Source organism: Phalacrocorax carbo, chromosome 3 (genome assembly GCF_963921805.1).
Source record: "Phalacrocorax carbo chromosome 3, bPhaCar2.1, whole genome shotgun sequence".
NCBI lineage: Eukaryota > Metazoa > Chordata > Aves > Suliformes > Phalacrocoracidae > Phalacrocorax > Phalacrocorax carbo.
In genome coordinates, this window is record NC_087515.1 from 97,514,944 (window position 1) to 97,536,108 (window position 21,165).

At 37.5% G+C, this 21,165-nt stretch overlaps 1 protein-coding gene across 3 annotated transcripts in view; it reads right to left on the bottom strand.

Annotated features, from left to right (window-relative positions):
• The window catches only part of ADGRB3 (adhesion G protein-coupled receptor B3), a 462,905-nt gene that overhangs the window by 369,423 nt on the left and 72,317 nt on the right, over window positions 1-21,165 (bottom strand). The gene's annotated exons all lie outside the window — the stretch shown is intronic.

Genomic DNA, 21,165 nt, shown 5'->3' on the forward strand with positions numbered 1-21,165 from the left:
GGGATGCATGTCCTTGAGATTTTCACGTTAAACAAGCAGCTTTATAGAAGAGTCAAGGAAACTTAATACGTGCGTCTTGGCTTATCCCCTCAACTCTGATGGTGTAATGAGTCCTGAACTATTTATAACTAGTGACACAATACTCTATATAAGCTTTACGATATTTCTACAATATGTTAAGATACTGCAAAAATGTAAAAGGCCAAATTGCTATTCACCTGTCAGCCTGATACACTGGAGTAGGAAGGAAAGAAAAGATTAATTAGTGCATTTTCTTATACATGCTTTAGTCCAACAACAGCAACAATCATGATGTTATAGGCAATGAAAAATATAATTTCCTTTTTTTTGACATGATAATCATACTTTTTCCCCTGAATAATTTTTTATGTGGATGAATTTTAAGAAACGTATGTATAAGCTATAATTATTTTTTGTGCATAGTACCAACAAACATGTTGCAAGTAGCTATTTTGCAAGAGGGCTACAGGAGTACAGGTTACAAAAGAAATTTTCTGTTTTGGCAATGCTTTAAATAAATACAGATGCAAATAAAATTTATGAACTAGTACAATAGGATAAGTAAAACAAAAAGTACAGCATCTCATGAACTGCAACAGTAGCTCAGTAATAATTGCAGAAAGGCTTTCACTGGCAGTACAGAGCATGCTGCTGAAGCAGCGCTCCGTGCCAGGATCAACTGAGAGAAGCACAAACCCTCTAAGCCCTTTGGCTCTATTGGGGCGGTGCTACAAGGAGGATGTTCCTCATTCTGGTTCTTCAACTTCAGGATTTTATTTCTTTGTTGACTTAACAAAGCCCTATAATTTTGCATTTAGCACATACTGCAGGAGCTGTTTGTCAGTCCCTTATGCATCTCCTGCATTGATACGGTAGAAGGCATGGCTCCCTGTGGTTGGTGTAGGAGTTGCAGTGCAGTTGGTGCAATGGAGGACTCGGTTTCTCACACGCTTGTCTTCTCTGACATTGTTCTACCAAGTACACAGGCATTCTTGCTGTTGGGTGTATGGTCATTTAGAATGGGAAAACTTCTGAAGGGCTATAGTTGAGTGAGCATCTATGTTAAAAAGGTAGGCTGCAATTGCATGAGTTGGACAGTTTTCTAACTGTAAGTAGACATTTCCTCACAATAACACAAACTCTATTTGGTTCATTTCTTTTTGTCAACAAACATGAGCAAAAAAGAAATTATAGTGTCTCAGAGAGTGAAAATCTATACATGTACGAATATACATTATTAAAACATTTTACATGCAGAGATCCAGTATGAAATACAACTCAAATTGATTTAAACAATATTGTTCTGAATTCTGAAATCCTTTTTGTACTGTTTTTACACCTTTTCAAAGAAAGATTATAAATATATAATGCTCTTCATTCATAATGAGGAATAGTCACTATGCTAGGCAAAAACAGATAGCTGAACATTTTAACATCTGAATTTCCAGACCCCAAAAAAATATAATTATTCTCAGCAGATCAACATGACCATGAAGCTCTGCATATGCCGTAGATCTTAATGGGACAAAGGCCTGGTGCAGTAGCCTGCATCACCACTGAATTTCACTCATTAATCTTTTACTTACAAATTGCAGTAATAAATACAGGGTTATCATGCATTCATTAATTACACTGCACATTGCATGTTGCATGTTGAGACCTATCACTGTGTAGCAACTGATGGGAAACAGAACAGCTGAAAATGAAAGGCTATCCAAATCCATGAAATGCTAGAGGCAACTTAATCACTGAGCCTGGCACACAAAGTACAGACACTGTATACAGATGTGGTTTGCTGGGTTCACAACCTTATTAACTTAATTCATCTAGGGGTTAGCAGGCAATAGCTTGTACGGTGTGAATCATCAATCCTCTCCATTAGAGGTTGTCATCAGCCCATGACCCATCCACAATTGGCCTCAGCCAGCATGAGGCTCTCTTGCTCTCACTTTGTGTGGTGGTTCAGGGGAAAGGGGGTACCCTCTTCATTACACAGAAAAGTGGCAGCTATTGGAAAGTGCTCCTTTTCCCTAAATCCAGCATCAGGTGATTAGGGTGCAACAAGCAAGCCAGTGCACTAGGCAGCTGCTATCAGATAGAATTATCCATTCACTTAGCTGCCTTCATCAACCCCTCAGTTTTCCAGATGGTTAAACTAGCCATATTTACTTCCTAGTTTGAGATAAATACCACTATTTCCTCATACGGTTCCGAAGAGGAACTTAGCACCTGGACTGTCAGAAGGGCTTATGTGCTCTTCCTTCTGTTATGCAGGAGATCATTATGGCTCTTTCTCTCCCTCTTCTTGTCTCCCACTGATGGGGGTGAGGAACCTGCTGCTGACATAAAAAATATTTTAACTCCAGTCATTAATACTTCTTCCTGTATTTTCCTAAAATACTCATTTTCCTGCCTCAGAATACTCATGTCTTTTGTTAACGAGAGACAGACCAGCCTCGGATAAAGGTGGAAGTCAGTGAACCTTTTCAAACTTGCTGTTGCTAAGTCTTTCCTCTTATCTCATTTCTGGGCTGTCAGGGACAGACAATATTGACAATCACAGCAGCAGTATCTGAGGCAAAATATGAATCGCTCCAAAGATACTATTTTCTGTAACAGGAACATATAAACACCAGGGCTAGCTTTAAATATATAGAAATACAATTCTGACTGAACAGCATACAGATATTTTTGTTTTTAGCAGGGAGAATGGGAATTGCAAAAATGCTTTTCTGCAGTTACGCAGGTAGATGGCCATCCCTCTTTCCTGCTCCTGACTACTTTCAGGGAATTTCTCCTGGAACTGACCACTATCTTGATTGGTGGGTTAACGTCTTGGATTTCAGTCATTATAAATGGTGTTCACACCTACTAACTTTGCATCTGCAACCACATCATTCTAATGAGACAAACCAAGTTGATCTACCATTCAGTTCAATGTTATACCATTATGTTTACTCATGACCCTTAGATGTATATGCTTTAGTACATTTCAAACAAGTCTTAACAGATTTTTTTTTCTCACTCTCAAACATGCTATTTATGTAAAGCACAAAAGAAGCTTCTACAAGGAACTTCTACAAAGGACTCTGTTAACTTCTTGCAACGATTACATTACAGTGAATTATGATACTTGTGTGGTACTACTTTTTTCCTTGACTGTTACAGCTGAATTGGCCAAATAGACATTCTTTCAAACTATATCACGTGTTCATTTTAGAAGACTAATCCAGCACTACAGTTATTCACAAATGTGGGTTCAAGAGCACCACTAGAAATGTAAAACTGAAATATGCAATTTTTACAAAATGGGAGAAAAAGCCTCAAGTGCTCAAATTGTCATTGCAGCTTTTGGCAAGTCTTTCAGCAAATATTGATCTTTTTAGATTTTACAGGCTTTTAAGAATATGACAAAATCTTTAGCATTTAGACCATTCAAACTGTCTTCTATTGAATACATTTATCACGGACAAATTTGAGAAAATTGTCTAATAAATGTTATATGAAAAGATAAGAAGCAAAAGAAACAAAAGTAAGACATTGCCCTGTGAATAGTAATTCATTCTGAATATAATACAATTTCCTACAAGACAGGAAGGCTGAGGGTATTGCTGTCATCAGTAGGTGTGGACTGTCCATCAAAGTTCATTTTCAAGGACAGAATAAATTAAAAGTTGTATTGGAGCATATTGATCTAACTTTGATCTTAGCCTTGCTTTGAGTGGTGTGTGTATGTAATGAATGACATGACCTTCACAGGTGCCTTTTACCCCCCAAAATTCTATGAGTTCTGAAAGACTGCAAAGAGGAATATAAAAGGACTGAGGAAGGAAAGAAGAAGTAGACTATGAAAGGAGGTGTTGATTTGCGGTAACAAGCTTTTTAATGAGAATGAATACCTAGCTGGCAGGTAATAAGCATGTTCAAGGGGAAAGAATAAAAAGATAATAGCTTGATGACATCAGTAATCTCCAAGTTGTGTATAGTAGTTCCCTCAGTATCTGCTTCTGTTAGTGGAATCTCAGCTACAATCTTGCTCTCCACCCTAAATTTCTTAGTCTCTTGAGTTCTCAGTGTCTTCAGGGAATTTTTCTGTCATTGAGATGATTACTGTTGTGTTCAGATTCTTCTCTCAACATTTGCAGATGACAAGAACTATTTAATGGCTTGAATGTTATTCAAATACATTCTTGACATGGCACTTGAGTCCCCATGAGACTATTTAGGTTAAGGTTAGTGATTCAGTGCTAAAATCAGCAACAGAGATTCTATTCTTCAGGCTGTCTGAGGATGTGATTTTATCTTTTGTTAAGTGCCATTTTTTTCTCTAGTATGTTATAACTTGACTTTCCCCAGTTGGTATTTTTCTCATCTTTATCCATGCAATCCTGTGCTGAGTATAGCTGCATATTTGTGATATGGCCAGATTTGCTTCCTTTGGTGAAGATTAATTACTCAACAGTGGCAAGCCCCTTTCTGTTTTTCTTTGTCACAATCACATATGCATAATTTTTGAACCACAGATAAGAAAGGCTGCCTATTTGTAGTAAAGGTCATGGCATATCCAAGATCCATAACTACTGCTGTTAATCCCATCTGAGGAATAGCTAGGTGCATAATCCCATTCAAGAAATAATGATGGTTAATCTACTTCCCTGTTTGCAGCTGCTCAAGCTTTGCAGTACCATTATAACACTGATATTTAACAGACTGGAAACAGATTTTACTTTGCTGAATATTCCAGTGATCTGTTTCCAAAAGTGAGGAACAGAATAGGATGATTGGAAAGGCTTCTGTGCACAATCGCACTGTATACACTGCTCAGTCTTTTGCCAATTTTGCCAGTAGGCTCCTAAACTTACATCTCTGAAATGTTTAAGGAAGATCACAATTCATGTTTATTCACGTTTCATTTTCAAAAGGTTTTGGATAACATGGACTGAAGTAATAGATTCAAAACAAATCTGGATGCAGAAGTTTAGACGTATGGGGTGGTGTTTTCTGGGGTTTGTTTGGTATTGGCTTTATTTATTTCAGACAGAAGCACTGGAAATGCAAAAGCAAAATATGTGCCTTGAAGTAAATAGCGTGTATGTATGTTACCAAAGCTGAATAGTTCAGGGATTGAAAGCTTATAAAGCCACTTTGATCTTGAAAATCTCCTTAAAATAAAATAGTTTCAGCGCATTTTGAAATAAAAGTGTATACCACCAACATTGTTAAAAAGAGAGAGAAAGGAAAAGAGGGGCCAGCATAAAAAGCATTGAAAATGAATCAATAGAAATGCATTCAAAAACTAAAACATAACCCCCACAAAACAAAACAAACTAGTCTGAAAGAACTGGAGAAAGTAGGAGTCTTGTCTTCTTATTATAGAGCATATTGAACTTCTTGGCAAAAGATTTACACAATAATCTGCATTTTTAATACAGACAACTGAGAAAAACCTTCCTGTAATACTATAAAGATTTCCTATATAGAGAGGGAGTTTTCCTCCTCCCCGCCCCCACCAAATTAATAAGTTAAGTTTAAGCAGAGTACTCATTACCCATAGAAACATCTTTATACTGGAAAATTACCACACAATATATCATTGCTGGTGAAGCTTACAAATAGTTTATTTGGTTACCTAGATATTTAGCATTCTAAGTTACTTGAAAGCTTGTCATCTGAGAAAAGGCTCTGACTATTTGTGGAGTGAGGTAATTAATGGCCACTGGAATAAATTACTGGTCCCAGTAATTAGTGGCCAATGGAATCTGACCCATACCTAGTAAATCACAGCAGAAGTCTGCATGTTGCATATAGCTTTTTTATTTTGCAAATAAGAATGGAAATGGATCTGTAAAATGCAAACATTTTTGGTTTACCAAAATTACCCTGTAATAATAGAAAAATATGGCACATGAACTTCATGCTCAAGACTATGAGTGGCTTAATCTATATTTTAAATAATTCTCAGATGATCTCTTGAACATGTATCTCTTGTCCTATTTAAAGTTATTACCTGTAGTATTCTCAGAAAGAACAAGAGCCTGAGTCAGAGAAAAGGAATGTTCTATGTGATTCACTGCTTTGATTCATGTTTTTTTAGCCATTGGGCTCCACTTACTGAGATACATTCATATCACGGTAAAAAGCTTTCTTCCTTTTTAAAAAATATGTTTGCATAAATTATTTATAAACCATTGCCATTACAAGCTAACTTGTACTGATTTTCCTCCTGTTCAGCTGTATGACCAAGTATATTTTAAGAATTACAGGCAAATGTAGTTTGAGGTCCTATCCATCCCCATATTTATGGGATTTTCAGATCTTTAGTGAAGAGCTAGTTCCACATCAAGTTGGCCTATTGAGTCAAACTGTCAGTATGATTCTTCAAAGGAAGGAAAAAGAAAGAGTAGGTCAAAGCAAGTGATTTCTATGTCATGAGCTCTCATTAACTCAGCTTTTTCTACCAAAGGTACCAGGCAGTACTGTAGCATAGACTGCTGCAGCTATTAAAACTTTCCTTAATTGCTGAATTTCAGGGTAATTTAAAGGTAAAGCAATATGGGCTGAATGGAATTGTCACCTAGGCAGTCCCTTTAAAATTATTTATTGGGCTAATGCTCAGTCAGGCAAGAAATGTCTTTGTCATCATTTTTAATTTAGAAGAAACCGAATTATTTATTACTTTCACACCAAACAGTATGAACTTTATTATTTTTGGAATCCAAAAATTTGCCTATTTTAGAATAGCAATATCAACCTTATAGATCCAATCTTGCATTCTTCTTTCAAAACTTTCCCTGAAGAAACTAGGTGGTATCCAATTTAGCTGACACTTCAGCTATATCTTAAATTATTTGACTTATATAAAAGGGGTATTCCATTTGCCTAGTCCAATGGTTTAAATTCCCTAAGCAGTCAGAGGAGAAGTCCAGAAAACTCATGATTGTAGATTTAAGATTCAAGTACTATTCGGGTATCTCCAGAGATAAGACCAGACCACTAAAGTGAGGGGCCAACTTTCTCGAGCTTGAATACAGATAGTTAATAGCAGGCTTTCCAGCCTTTTGAAATCCAGTCTGTCTGATCGAGCCTGACCTATGGCACTCGATACCCTGGGGTCTGTCTATAATTGTAGATTAAACAGACATCTTCCATTTTTCTTAAGTACCTAAACACAAACCCATGGGACTCCTTTGTTAGTGCTTGCACTCTCCTCCTTTCTTGTTGAAACTAAAGCAATGTGCAACTGAGAATACAAGAATCATAGGTCCAGACACAGCACGCCACAAGCTGGCCTGCATCTTAGTCTAGTGGTAAGAGTAATCATCAAGGGAGCACATAAGTTCAGGTCTCCTATTCTCCAAAAGGTTATATATTTCACAATATTAAATATGAAACAAAAAACAGACCTGGAGTAAGGATTTTCTCAGAGTAGAGATGTATCAAGCAGTTCTAGGTACATGTGCAATTCACAGCCTTGAAAACTGGGCGGATGATAGGCTGGTATCTTGGATTTTAAGTTGTCAGCAGGACTTAGGTAGATTGCATGCCAGCTAATGTCAGTACAAGCTGAAGGGCGGGACTGTAATTCAAGATGATGTATTCATAGTAATACCACAGATTTTCTGTTTAAAAATACCAAAACAAAGGTTCTATCTTCTGAGTTACAGGCAATGAAAAAAAGCTTACATGCAGCCCAAAGGGAAACTGATGAAAGAATGGAGATAAGGATAATAGGAAGGATTAGAAAGTAATACCATATCATTAGTTGATTAGAAAGCCAAAAGAGCAGGGGAATATGTTTAGATTTCAGGTCACAGAGAAGGAGATTAGCAAGGGGAGTAATTGTTGACCTTCATTCATAAGTAATGCCCCTTTTTTGAGGGAGAAAACTCCATACATGCATCAGTACTCGTAATCATAAAAAAGGACATTAGTGCTGTTAATTTCTGTGCCTGATGGTCAGCATGCACCAATAAAGCATGAAAGACAGAGTGAGACTATTTATTGATAATCTAATTTAATACCCATATGGCAGTGAATAGCTGAGTTCATGATCAATCTCACAAGAGGGATAAAATCTGGAAAAAGTATTTTGGTAAGTGTAACACAAACAGAATATAGCCTATTGTTGCAAGATGCTTAATTTTCATTATGTGTAATAGGGAAAATTGAAACTATTTTTTTTTTAAGAGTAAAATCTAGATCTAATGCTAAAGGCAACTATGTAAACAAGTAATTTTGTATTTGAACTAATTAAAAACATAATATACAGTCAAACCTCAATTAGGAATCTGGTTAATGATGCATGTTAAGAACTGTTTTATTCCATGTGATTTAAGGAAGGAGCTTATCTAGTTGACATGATCTAGCTTATGTTGACATGAATCCATATTCATTACTTCCTTTATTCAGTCTGAGACCATGGTAACAAAAGTAAGTCTTGAGCCCAATTGTCTAATTCAGTAGGAGAAAGAAAATCTGTGCTTTGAGCTTGATACTTCTTGGGTTTAATGCTGTCAGCAGCAATGACGTCTCTTTACTTTGACTAGAAAGAGGCTAATCATAATAAAGAAAGGTTCCATAAGACAGGAGTGGCCACTCCTATGTAAAGCACTGAGACTATTTGGGACGCCTAGAAAGCATCTACAGTAATAAACTAAACAGAAACCACACCAACTGAAAAAGCACATTCCTGTGATTAACCACACTGTCATACCAACCGCAACCAACAAGAGCAAACGCTCGATTTTACACCTGGGGCACGGCAACCCTGGATGTACATACAGGCTGGGGAATGAGAGGCTGGAGAGCAGCTCTGCAGAGAGGGACGTGGGGGTTCTGATCGACAGCAAGTTGAACATGAGCCAAGAGTGTGCCCTGGCAGCCAAGAGGGCCAACCATGTCCTGGGGTGCAGCAAGCCCTGCATTGCAGCCGGTCGAGGGAGGTGATTGTCCTGCTCTGCTCTGCGCTGGTGCGGCCTCACCTCGAGTGCTGTGTGCAGTTGTGGGCACCACAGTACATTAAGGATACAAAGCTACTACGGAGTGCCCAGAGAAGGGCCACGAAGTCAGTGAAGGGTTTAGAGGGGAAGCTGTATGAGGAGCAGCTAAAGTCACTTGGTTTATTCAGCCTGGAGGAGACTGATGGGAGACCTCATTGCAGTATACAGCTTCCTCACAAGGCGGGGCAGGGGCTGATCTTTTCTTTCTGGCGACCAATGATAGGACCCTGGGGAATGGCAGGAAGATGTGCCAGGGGAGGTTTAGGTTGGATATTAGGAAAAGGTTCTTCCCCCAGGGGGTGGTGGAGCACTGGAACAGACTGCCAGGGAGGCAGTCACGGCACCAAGCCTGGCGATATTCAAGAAGCACTTGGACAGCACCCTCAGACACATGGAGTGAATTTTGGGTTTGTCCTGTGCAGACAGAGTAGGACTTGATGATCCTTGTGGGTCCCTTCCAACTCAGGACATTCTATGATTCTATGGACACTGGCACTGTTTTGGTTCAACCTGAAGAATGGCTTGTCTTGGGTCAGAAGACTTTTTCATTGCGTAGTGTTGATGTATCCACCATGTTTGCAGAATCCACCATGTTTTGCAGACCTACCTATACGAACATGCCAGTCAGCCCTGGGGTCAGAGAACAGCTCCTGCTGCACTTTGTCGTATGGATACAGACTTATAAAGAAACTTTCCCTCACAGTTCATAAAGCAAGAGCTCTGACAAGTGCTACAAAGATGAAGAAGTAGGAAGCACGATGCATGGCTAGTATAGTGTCCCCTGAATCTATTACCATGACCTTGGTAACTTTGGTCTTAAGATACAGCAAAAGCCCAGATAAACTATGTAATGCTTCAGTAGTTATCTTTAAGTTGCACAAAGTGCACAAAGTGCTGACTTCATATCTATACAATATATATGTAATACAAAAGAAAAGGCATCAGCCTCCATCCATTGTGCTATAAAAAATATCAAAAGAACCTCAGATAGCTATAGAAGTTTAATGAAATATTGTAACTCAACCAGCCTGTGTTTCAGGATAATTTTACATAGCCACGACCTGTTCAGTGTCTGTGATCACACCACAGTTGAGTTGAAAATCATTGCAGCAGAATGGTATCTTTGTTCCTTCCACTGGACACTTAGCATCCATTTAGGTTCAAACTAGTATCAAGCATAATTTTAAAATCAAAAGATAACATTAAAATAAAACCAATAAATCACCTTTCAATGAAGAAATCTTAACAACCATCTCACTGTTTACCTTTTTAGTTTTTTAGTTTTCTTAAAATGGTATAAATTGTTCTATTTACATTAAAAAAAAATAAATGGAACAAAATTCTTTAGATCATTATAATTTAAGTATTTCTCTTTTTCTGTCTTTAGACATTGACTTATTTAAATTTATGGGGGATTTAAAAAATACATATATAAGCAGTCAAATATATAAAAATGTCATTATTTATGTGGATTTATCAAAGAGTAAGTACTTTAATGCAATCATAGAAATATGTATTCTTCGGTTTTGAGTATTTGCAGTTAAGCTAAAAAAACCCAAGTAGTTATTGCTTCAAAGCTGCTTCTGTAAATCAATCTCATATCTTAATTCGAAGAAGAATCCAATGTACCAGTGGAATTTTAACAACAGAGGCTCAGATGGATTTCTTCCCCTACTGTTTATGCATTTTCAATAGTAAACATCTGAACTTATGCTCCAGATTAATTAGCTTCTTTTGTAGCATCTTGATTAGCTTTGGACTGACAGTAATTTACAAAATTTTCCTTATTCCCTTATCTTTCATATTGGACATTTATTTTTCTATTTAGTTTCTTTTTGATAAAGTTTTTTGAGATGGTTCAAATATTATTCCCAGTGTCTGTAAACTGTTCTTTACTTTAACGTAATTCTATTGTTTCCCCTAAATTTGCTTTCTTCTTCAAACTTCCTACTAGAAACTATTTCCTATAACACCATCCTTTAAACCTCTATCTGTTGGTACTGATGGGAATTGTCAATAATGTAGCTGTGATACATCAGATTAATTAAGTCACACCCAAAGAACTCTGAATGAGATAGCAACCTGCTTTTCTTTTAATATGATGTCACCTGACTTGTTAGTTCCACTTTGATAGTTACATTTCTGTAGTCTTGAATAATTATGTCTTTTTTTGTTAATATGTATTATTAAATACTAACAATATAATGAGCATTTTATAAGACTAAAACCAAAGTTATTCTCTTCTGTGGCCCTGATTTTTACAGTGAGAGAATACGGCAGATCCTAGCTGAAGTAAAATTCAGGAGTCTAAAAGGAAGAAAGAAAAAAAAGGAAAATTATTTCAGAAAACAAGAAAGTGGGAACGTGTAGAAGAAGATATTATTCTCTGTAGGTATCAAAAGAACACTGAAAGAACAATGAATCCACACAGGCTGTATGTAAAATGCAAACATTTCATTCACTATCAAACCACATAAGTAAGGCTCAGCATCCCTTGGCCCTTGCCCTGTATAACTAAGGTTAGAATTCATATCATCTAATGGCAGATAGCTGCATCTCAACTTCCCGACCTAGGCTTTCTTTACAATCAAGGAAGAGAGATAGGCTGTTCCAAAGTGCAACTCTTTTTAACTACTTTACAGGCCTGTTTTGGAAGAACTGCACTTTAGAATTAAAGGCTGGACCAGATGATCTTTTGAGGTCCCTTCCAGCCTGGGTTGTTCTATGACTCTATGATTCTATAAATTTAATCTTCTTCTGTAAGACATGGACAATAAAAGGGGTGCAGAAGATCAAGTCAGATCCTTGAACTGAAGAGATTAATCTCTTCTGGATACCTGAATACCATCTAACAAATTATTTTACTTGCTTTCTTTTGTACATTCCTTCAAATACTTAAAAGTAGCCCTGCTCTAGAAAGCCTACTTAAATATGTCCAAAGCCATGCGTTATCATTTTGGGAGAATTTTGATGACAAGCAGTTGCTATTCGCTGAATATGAGCTGCCAGTGTGCCCAGGTGGCCAAGAAAGCCAATCGCATCCTGGTTTGTACCAGAAATAGTAAGGTCAGCAGGAGCAGGGAACTGATTGTCCCTCTTTGTACGCAGCACTGGTGAGGCCACACCTTGTATACTGTGTTCAGTTTTGGGCCCCTCACTAGAAGAAAGACATTGAGGTGCTGGAGCATGTCCAAAGAGCAACCAAGCTGGTGAAGGGTCTCCAGCACAAGTCTTCTGAGGAGCAGCTGAAGGAACTGGGGTTGTTTAGCCTGGGGAAGAGGAGGCTGAGGGGAGACCTTATTGCTCTCCACAACTGCCTCAAAGGAGGTTGTAGTGAGGTGGATGTTGGTCTCTTTTCCCAGGTAAAAAGTGATAGGAGGAGAGGAAACGGCCTTAAATTGACCAGGGGAGGTTTAGACTGGATATTAGGAAAAATTTCTTCCCTGAAAGGTTTATCAAGCACTGGAACAGGCTGCCCAGGGAAATGGTTGAGTCAGCATCCCTGGAGGTATTTAAAAGATGTGTAGATGTGGTACTTAGGGACATGGCTTAGTGGTGGACCTGGCAGTGATAGGCTAATGGTTGGACTTGATGATCTTAAGGGTCTTTTCCAACCTAAATGATTCTATGATTATTTGTTACAAATCTAGTCCTTTTAGTTTCCAGTGCTTCCTGAGGAAAGAGGTTGCTGTTTTTTGTTTGCATTTTTTTTTAATCTTAGAAATATATTTATATCTTTGCTTCTATATTTTCTATGCTTACATAAAGATGGACGTAACATAAAACATTAAATCAACCATACAGCTGCTTGCTCATTCCTGCCCCACTGCAGCAGGACAGAGGAGAGAATCAGATGAGGAAAAGTGAGATATCAAGATAAACAGTCTAGTAGGTGAAGTAAAAAAGGAAGGAAAAACAAAATAAAGTAAAGCAAGAAATGCAAAGGCAATCACTCACCACTTCTCACAAGTAGATTGATACCAAGCTAGTCCCTGAGCAATGGCTACCTCCCCAAAACCCCTTCCATTCAATTTTTATTGCTGAGCAAGAGATGGAATATCTCACTGGTCAACTGGCATCAGCTGTCCTGGCTCTGTCCCCTCCCAGCTTCTTGCACACACCCAGCCTACTTGCTGGGAAAAAAGAAAGCCTTGATGCTGCACAAGCTCTGTTCAGCAATAACCAAAGCACTGGTGTGTTACCAACACTGTTTTAGTCACAAATCCGAAGTACAGGAACACGTGGGCTGCTATGAAGAAAATTAACTCCATCCTAGCCAGACACAGTATAATATACAAAGTTATAATCATTAGCTATGAGATGATTACTGATCTATCTACTCATGCTTGTTATTTATTCCCAGCAAAAAGATGTATTTGCATGAAATTAAGTTTATTAGTAATTTAGAGGGCAAAAAATATTATTTTGTAATTATCCCAATACCAGCCATTACAAAGAAGAATAATGATTATACGTACAGAAATCTAAACACATCAAGATACAGAAATGCATCTGAAAGATTGAAATGGTTTTAATCCTGAGTCATAGTACTATGCAGGAGCTACAGGACAGTATCTGAGACAATTTCTTACTTGTATTTCAGATTAAATTGCATGTATTTTAAAAAAAATTGCTTTTCATAATCCTCCTTCTTATATTATTGAAAGGAAAAGTCTTTCATTAATTTGAAAGACACCATGAATACTGTGGGTATTACTATCATGAATACTGACTAACGCTACTATGAAATATTTCACTTGTTTGCATGTGTGGAGAAAGAAAGAAAGAAATGTTTCTATGAATGGGACAGCTTAAAGATTTTACAGTTCATACCTAGCTGGACCTTCGCCTGAAGTGTTATACGGAGAAAAAACATGATGGTGCTGTTTAAATACTTGGAGATCTTGGTGGTCTGTTACATCTTAACAATTTTCATTGGAAGGACTCTGAGAGCCTGCCACATAATATGACCATCCAAAAGCAACAAAACTGCATCATGTAAATGTAAATTTACATAAATGATGTAAATTCTTCCCATTGGAGTTCTCTGAGTTGTTATATTTCCACTGAAAAAATACTTAACAGCAAAGTTAACATAGCATCACAGAATCATAGAACGGTTCGGGTTGGAAGGGACCTTTAAAGGTCATCTAGTCCACTCCCACCCTGCAATGAGCAGGAACATCTTCAACTAGATCAGGTTGCTCAGAGCTCTGTCCAGACCTTGAATGTTTGCAAGGAAAATGTTGGGTTAAAATGTAAATAATGCAGTTATAAATATATATATATGTAATGGTTAAATATTAGGTACTATATATTTGTTCTGTCATTAATGTTGTTTATTCTCACCATCCAACCTCTTGAGAATTCAAATTGAGCATCATTACTTCTAAATACTATCAAGTTAAATTTGTTTCTTTTCTTCCTTCACAATTAGCCATGTGACACATTTCTGAGGCACCACTGACACCTTTATTGCAACTCTGAACTCCTGAAGCTCTGTGTGTTTGTCAGGGTGGACTGACACTGCTTTCACACAGCTACACAATGACACAAAAAAGCTAAATCAAATAAGCCTAACTCTGGCTATTCAGGTGTGCCTCTCAATCAGACGAAAGCAATTTATCCATTAAATTGTATTGACAAAACACATTAAAACATTTGGGTTTCTTCTTTACTTTAAATGACTGTATTTGTCAATTACTGGCACTGCAGTAGAAGACCCAAAGACTGGTGCATACATGGCCACTGGATTCAACAATCTTTCAAAACCAGGCATGCCTTTTCTGTGACCGCAGGTCATAAATAGGTAAAGAGCTGATCAGGCATCAACCTGCTTCTGGACGAATGTATAGGCTCCAATGCAGAATTCAATTTAATATCTTTAGCCTATTCTGAAGTGGTGAAACAATTCTTTCAGGCTTAAAATTTCTTCTGGCTCAAGTTTATAGTGTCATACTTGAGTCACAATGGATGAGGGGTACCTGAATCGGCCTATCTTGAAAATGCCTTAAATGATGAAGAAGAGACTTGGCATAACAAGGTGACTTTGCTAATCTTCATTTTAAAGAAACTAAAAACATCCAGAACCTAATTTTATTTTCCTAGTTTAAACCATTAGGGCTCTGATGCCTTCTTCAAAAATATTTTTATGTCTATCCATTACATCTCTAATAAATTAAATCTGTATGTAGTGAAATGAATTATTAGTTATCTAGAAAAAGAGGTTTGTTAGAAAGTTAGATAGATAAGGCTGTCAGCCTGGACAACAAGAAGACCAAATGGGATGTGTCTCCTATCATCCATTACAGGAGCAGCCTGAAAGCGAAATGAAAGAGAAATCCTTCCGTGCATCATTTGTTTGACTAGGATTACTACATAAACATGAACGAAATTAGTCAATTAATAACAGATCTTTACTGTGAGACATATGTCTTCACAGTGTATGTGTACTAAAACAAACAAACAAAGAAGGTACAGTGCAGCTGTTAATAGTAAGGCAAAAGACAAATAAAACCAGTAAAAGTAAGCCTTTATTTTTCCACGCTGAAACCTTTGCTTACAGTGAGGCTGATAATTTTTTCCTATTAAATGGAGACCTACGATCATTTCACTGTGCACAGCTGTACATCTTAGTCTTAATTTCATCTTAGTCTTCAAAGAGACCTTCTTGTATGTCACAGGATAAGAAGAGAGCCTTAATTCTCACTATTTCCAGCTTGGCCAGAAGTGTAATGTACCATGCATTTAGGAAAAGACTTTTTTTTCATGGGTTATACTGACACAAGCATTAACACTTTCACTCCTGTTCCAACAGCTATATATTAGTTAACGGGCTTACACTGATGTGAAAGGTCTTCCCAAATTTCAGGTCTTTAGCCAATAGATGACTCTGCCGGGGCACCACTGAACACTAACCTCTGAATCCCACATTGCAAGCTGTGATGAACAGACTTGAGGGTCATAACACAATGAAAGAAAAAGTACCCCAGAGGTAAAGCTGCAGCCATGTGGTACTACAGGTAATCTGGTAGGTAGGGAGCCCTCAGTAGTTTTATTGTGTAAACCCTTCTGAGTTTGCTAAATTAGTTTTACATCGCTACAGTTTTACCAGCAGCCCAGCACTAGCAGGACACAAAAGTGCGTTAAGGCATCGAAATCATCCTTTCTGATTCCTGCCTTCCTGAACTGTAACGCTACTAGTTTCTAATTTTAATTAGACATCTGTATTTCTGAAAATTGAGCAATATTAATTATTAAATATTAGGGCAGGAAAAGCAGGGTTAATATCATCAGACATATATATAGACAGAGATGGAGTATATTATCTAGGATAATTAAGAAAGCTTTTATTTTTAAATAAGTTTTTAACTGAGGCTAATAGGTCTAAACATATCAATACATATTGCACAAAACCACATAGCTACAACGCTGCTTCAGTGAACCCTCCCAGAACTACCCCCTACTACTTTACATAATTCAAAATACCCTATGCTACTCTATGTTTGTATATAGAGGCCACAGAACCATAAGCCAGTCAGGGAATTGGTTTAATCTGATATATTCAAAATATGCAGCAACTATGGCCATCAGGATTTCAGTATTTAGGAATTATGAGTTTCCAGAAGAATCTGTTCAGAGATGACAATGGCTCAGGAAAAACTTCAAATCACTTTAATACAAAGGTAGCAATAATAACTGGTACTGTCATAATTTAGTAATGAATAGTGAAGTACAAATAACTGGAAACAGGATAGAGAAAGGAAAGAAATCCAGGCTAGTGGAAAGATGAAAATTACACTTTAAAGCACTGCAATGAATTTATCATTACTGACTTCAACCTCAGATTATATTATTCTGAATATTGTTTATTATGTCTCTGTTACTAGGGAGCTTACCCAATTTGAACCACTGACATTCTCATCTCTGAAAACTGATGGAGAATTTTTTGCATTCATTAACCTTAATATGCTTTCATCAGTTTCAGAATTAAAACCAAACAAACAAAAAGGCAGCTATATGCTGAACAGTAAGGGGTTCAGATGCAAAAACAACAACAAAAAAGAGTCACTGAAACAAGAACAAAAGGTGACAGTAAAAACCAGTTGATGAAATAGCTGGTGAAAGCAGACTTGAGTAGAAAGGACCGAGATTGGTATAAAAGAATCAATTATGAATGGCCAAGGGGCATCTGAGATCTGAAAAGAAGAGGGATTTTCCTTCCCCCCCATATATACGAGCATACTTTCATATCTGAATTACCGATTTCATTTTAAGGGGAAAAAACTATTTCAAAAAGAAAAAAAACTCCCATGAGAAAAACACTATGGAACATCTATTTTCTCATATAAAGGGCAGCTGCTTTCTACAGCATAGCCTTCAAAAGGTAAAGATGCACAGTGGGCAATAGTCTATCTTTCAAAACTACAAGCAAAAAGTTGGTTATTTCTTGCTTCATGTGGTATGCTGAGACATTAAATTCTTAGTAACATTTTTGCCACATTTTTGCAGCCGTGAAGCTACAGCTGCTATTTAGAGCCCAAAGTAAAAGAATTCTGTTTATTTAAAAATCACAGCAGGTAAACTGTGATTAATTATTAATTTCTAAAAGTTTTAAAAAGAATTAAAATTAAAATTGACATTGCGAACACACAAGAGACAAATACAACATTTACTGAGCCTCTGTAGGTCTATTAAATGACTCAATAAGTCTTCATTAGGTGCCACCATACTGTGAAGTTAGTCTTTACACTTCTGCAGTGGGGATTTAATGCCGCTGTCACTCATACTACGTGGATTCTTGCTTGTTGGCACATTCTGACCTGGGACAAATATTTTCTGTGGGGAAGCCTGGGTCACAATGGCCCATGCCAGAGTCCAGACCTACATACTATACGGATACAAGCTGGGATGTCTGATTCGGTCCAAGTACCCTTCCTGTTATCAATAACTAATACATTTCAGTCCTACTGTAACTAGCTGTGAAATCTCATTTTACTGTAGTATCTCTCTGCCACCTCAGTAAGATAAGGATGCCAGAATGAAGATGAGGAGGAGGAAAGGGGAACAAGACAGACTGGTTTGCAATTAGTAGGTCCCTTTTACCCTGAGGGTATCAGGCTTATCATAACAGACGTAAATCCTACTTTAAAAAGTAATAATCATTTACCTTGATTTTTCACTGAGGGAATGTTCAGAGATTCTAATTTCATGAGCTGTTTAAGACATAAATTCTAGAAATGCACAGATGAGCCAGCTGTGAGTTAAAGAAATAGCATAAACAGATAGATGAATTATCAAAACTCTCATGATGTGTGACACATCAAAATAAATGTGAGATGCCTTATTCTCATAAACGTTTCTCACTAAAAGACCAATTATCACACCCAGAACTCCTTTAAGAGCTCAGTTCTGATCTTGATTTTCCTACTACATGTTGGACTGAAATAATGAAAAGTATACTACAAAAGATATATTTTGTGTGCTTTGAGCTGTTAATATTTCATTATCAGTTTTCTAGTTTAGGAAAGCGTGCCTGCCTTCCTTTATATGCTGTCTAACTGGCTGTGTATGTTTGGGCCAAAGAAACACCTGTAAGAAATAACCTCAGAAGAGACAACTTTGCAAGTGTTCTCTTTTAGGCAGAACTGCTTTACAGGGCCTCCATTGCGATTATAAAAAAATTGTAACATTCCCATTTGATTTTTTTTTTCTATAAATAATGTAAATATCTTTATACTTTTACAGTGGACACACACCATATTATTTTTAAACTTTAAAAAAATAATTTGGAGATAAAAATACCAAAAGCAACTTAAAGTTTAACTGTTCATTACAAACATGTTTAGTTAGCTCTGTGTTCAAAACAAATTTTTATTCACATAAAAAATTGAAGGTGACAGGCCTCTAAGTTTGAGGCCTTGAGATTTTTAAGGTCCAAGAAGAAGCAGTTTCAAAGATATCTGAATCAAAACACAACAATGCAGAGGTTTTCTATCACCCCTTTCCAATCAAAGCAAGTCATTCATATACTGCAAATAAAGGAGTACAGGCTCTCTGGAAGAGTCCTGTAACTTTAACTGTACCCCAAAAATCTGGAATTTTTATCCTCACACCATAGCACAGGATAAAATAATGACAGTTGACTTCAGAGAGCCCTCTAAGTCTGTTATGTATTTCATCATTAAAAGATTATCCAATTAAGCTCTCCTGCAGATGAAAGAAATATTTATGTTGAGCTGTCTTGAGACACACAGATAGTTCCTGCATGTCTGAAACTGCAAAATCGCTCAGACACTGAAACCATGAGGTGGGTTTGAGCTTCCAAAGCTACATGCCAAGCATCTCCACAAGTGGTAGGAGAGACCTCACAGCTTCAGAAGAGTTTATCAAAAAACCCAACACACTGAGGAGAGGACTGTCCTCCACCAGACAGTAAAAAATGCCAACTGCAGGTGTTTCTGATCTCCAGCTTGTGCTCCTCCTCACTTGAGTGCCTGGCCCAAATCTGAGGACAGGTGCCTCTGTCCACTAAGGAATAAATGCATTGTATTGACTTTCCACCAAGTGATTCTAAGGCTTTAGGCATAGGAGGGCATTATTTTGTTTTCTTTTCCTGTTAAAGCTGTAGCAACATGGTGAAAGAAATATGAGATTTGTGAAAACAAAAAAGGAGACAAGGAAATGAAGTCTGTAGTCTCATGCAGTGTCATGAAATCTGTCATATATGTGCCATTGGTCTGAAAGAAACCAGAGGAGATTCCATAAAATTACAACAAAGAATAAATCAAATGACATCTAAGCATGTATTGCCATTTAACTGGCACATGTCGCCACCTGCTCTTGGCTTTGATTTGAACATTTTCAATTATTGGTGTGTAAACAGAAAAAAAAGTGGGATTTCCTAAACAAATACTCTCCAATCATCAAAAGCAGCAGAAGACAAACTGGTCTATAGATATTTTTCAAACATGTCCTGAACCATTAGGCATAAAGTCCTGTGCTTTACTCCATCCTCCCCTTTCTAGTAATGCCACAACCACTCTGCAAAGCAGCTTTGTTCCCCAGGGTGGGGGGAAACCCACCAGCATTCCTCTAGAATGTGTCTTCAGCCTCACCCAAAGCTCACCTTGGCCCTGGAACCCTTTAATCACTGTGATTTTTATCCTTCTGTTCTAGCATGGGCATAGCAAATTCTCCTTTCTCTCTGAATCTGAATTGCAAGTCAATACCAAACCACCTGCAGGTGAGTTTTAAGAGGGGTCCCATCCTACCGGGAGGTGAGGGAGGAACAACCATCTTCTGCCCATCCTATGGACCCCATGAAACTCAGGCGGGAGGATAATGCCCGGCTGTGCCTGGCGATGACATTCAGCTGGGGAGCAGAGCACAGCTGCAGACCGACTGCTGGGAAATTTTAATGCCAACCAGAAAGACATGTAATGAGTTTTAAACACTTCCCAGGTTAGGCAGATGCTGAGCAGGGGGTGTTTGGATTGCCTTAAACCTAGAGTAACTGGCTTCTAAAATGAAACCTAATTCTCTGTGATGTCTCAGTGTGCCATTTATGCTGTGCCACCAGGGAGCTCAGACGTGCTGCACTTGACTACCTGATATGAATTCTCTTTTGATAGTTACCAGATTGCCTATTAGTTAAAGCAGTTATAAATGTAGTACATGTGGGTTATATACCACCCGCATATTCACAGTTCTGCCATGAACTGGGAAATGATAAAACTTTTGGAAACATTGATTTTATGGCAGACTGCCTCTGGGGAAAATCACATCTTTTGTTAAGGCCATAGCCTTCTACCAAATGGAAATCACATTGCTGAAAATCCCCTCCTGCACTGTCCATTTAATCTTTGCTTGTGATTTTTGTGGGTTTGGCTTTTTTTTTTAATTTTTCTTGCTAAATAATAATGCTCTGAATATCAAAAGATAATGCTGGCAGATATCTGGCAATGGTGTACATACAAATCAAGAAATATTAAATATGGGGGCTTTTTCTGTTTGATGTGTCTGCCCTATGTATGGTACAAGTTAAAGAAGTCATATAAATAGTTCATGTTATGATTATCTATTGCGAGCTACTGCAATGTTTGGTATTATAATCTGATAGGATTTTGATTTACAAACACTACTT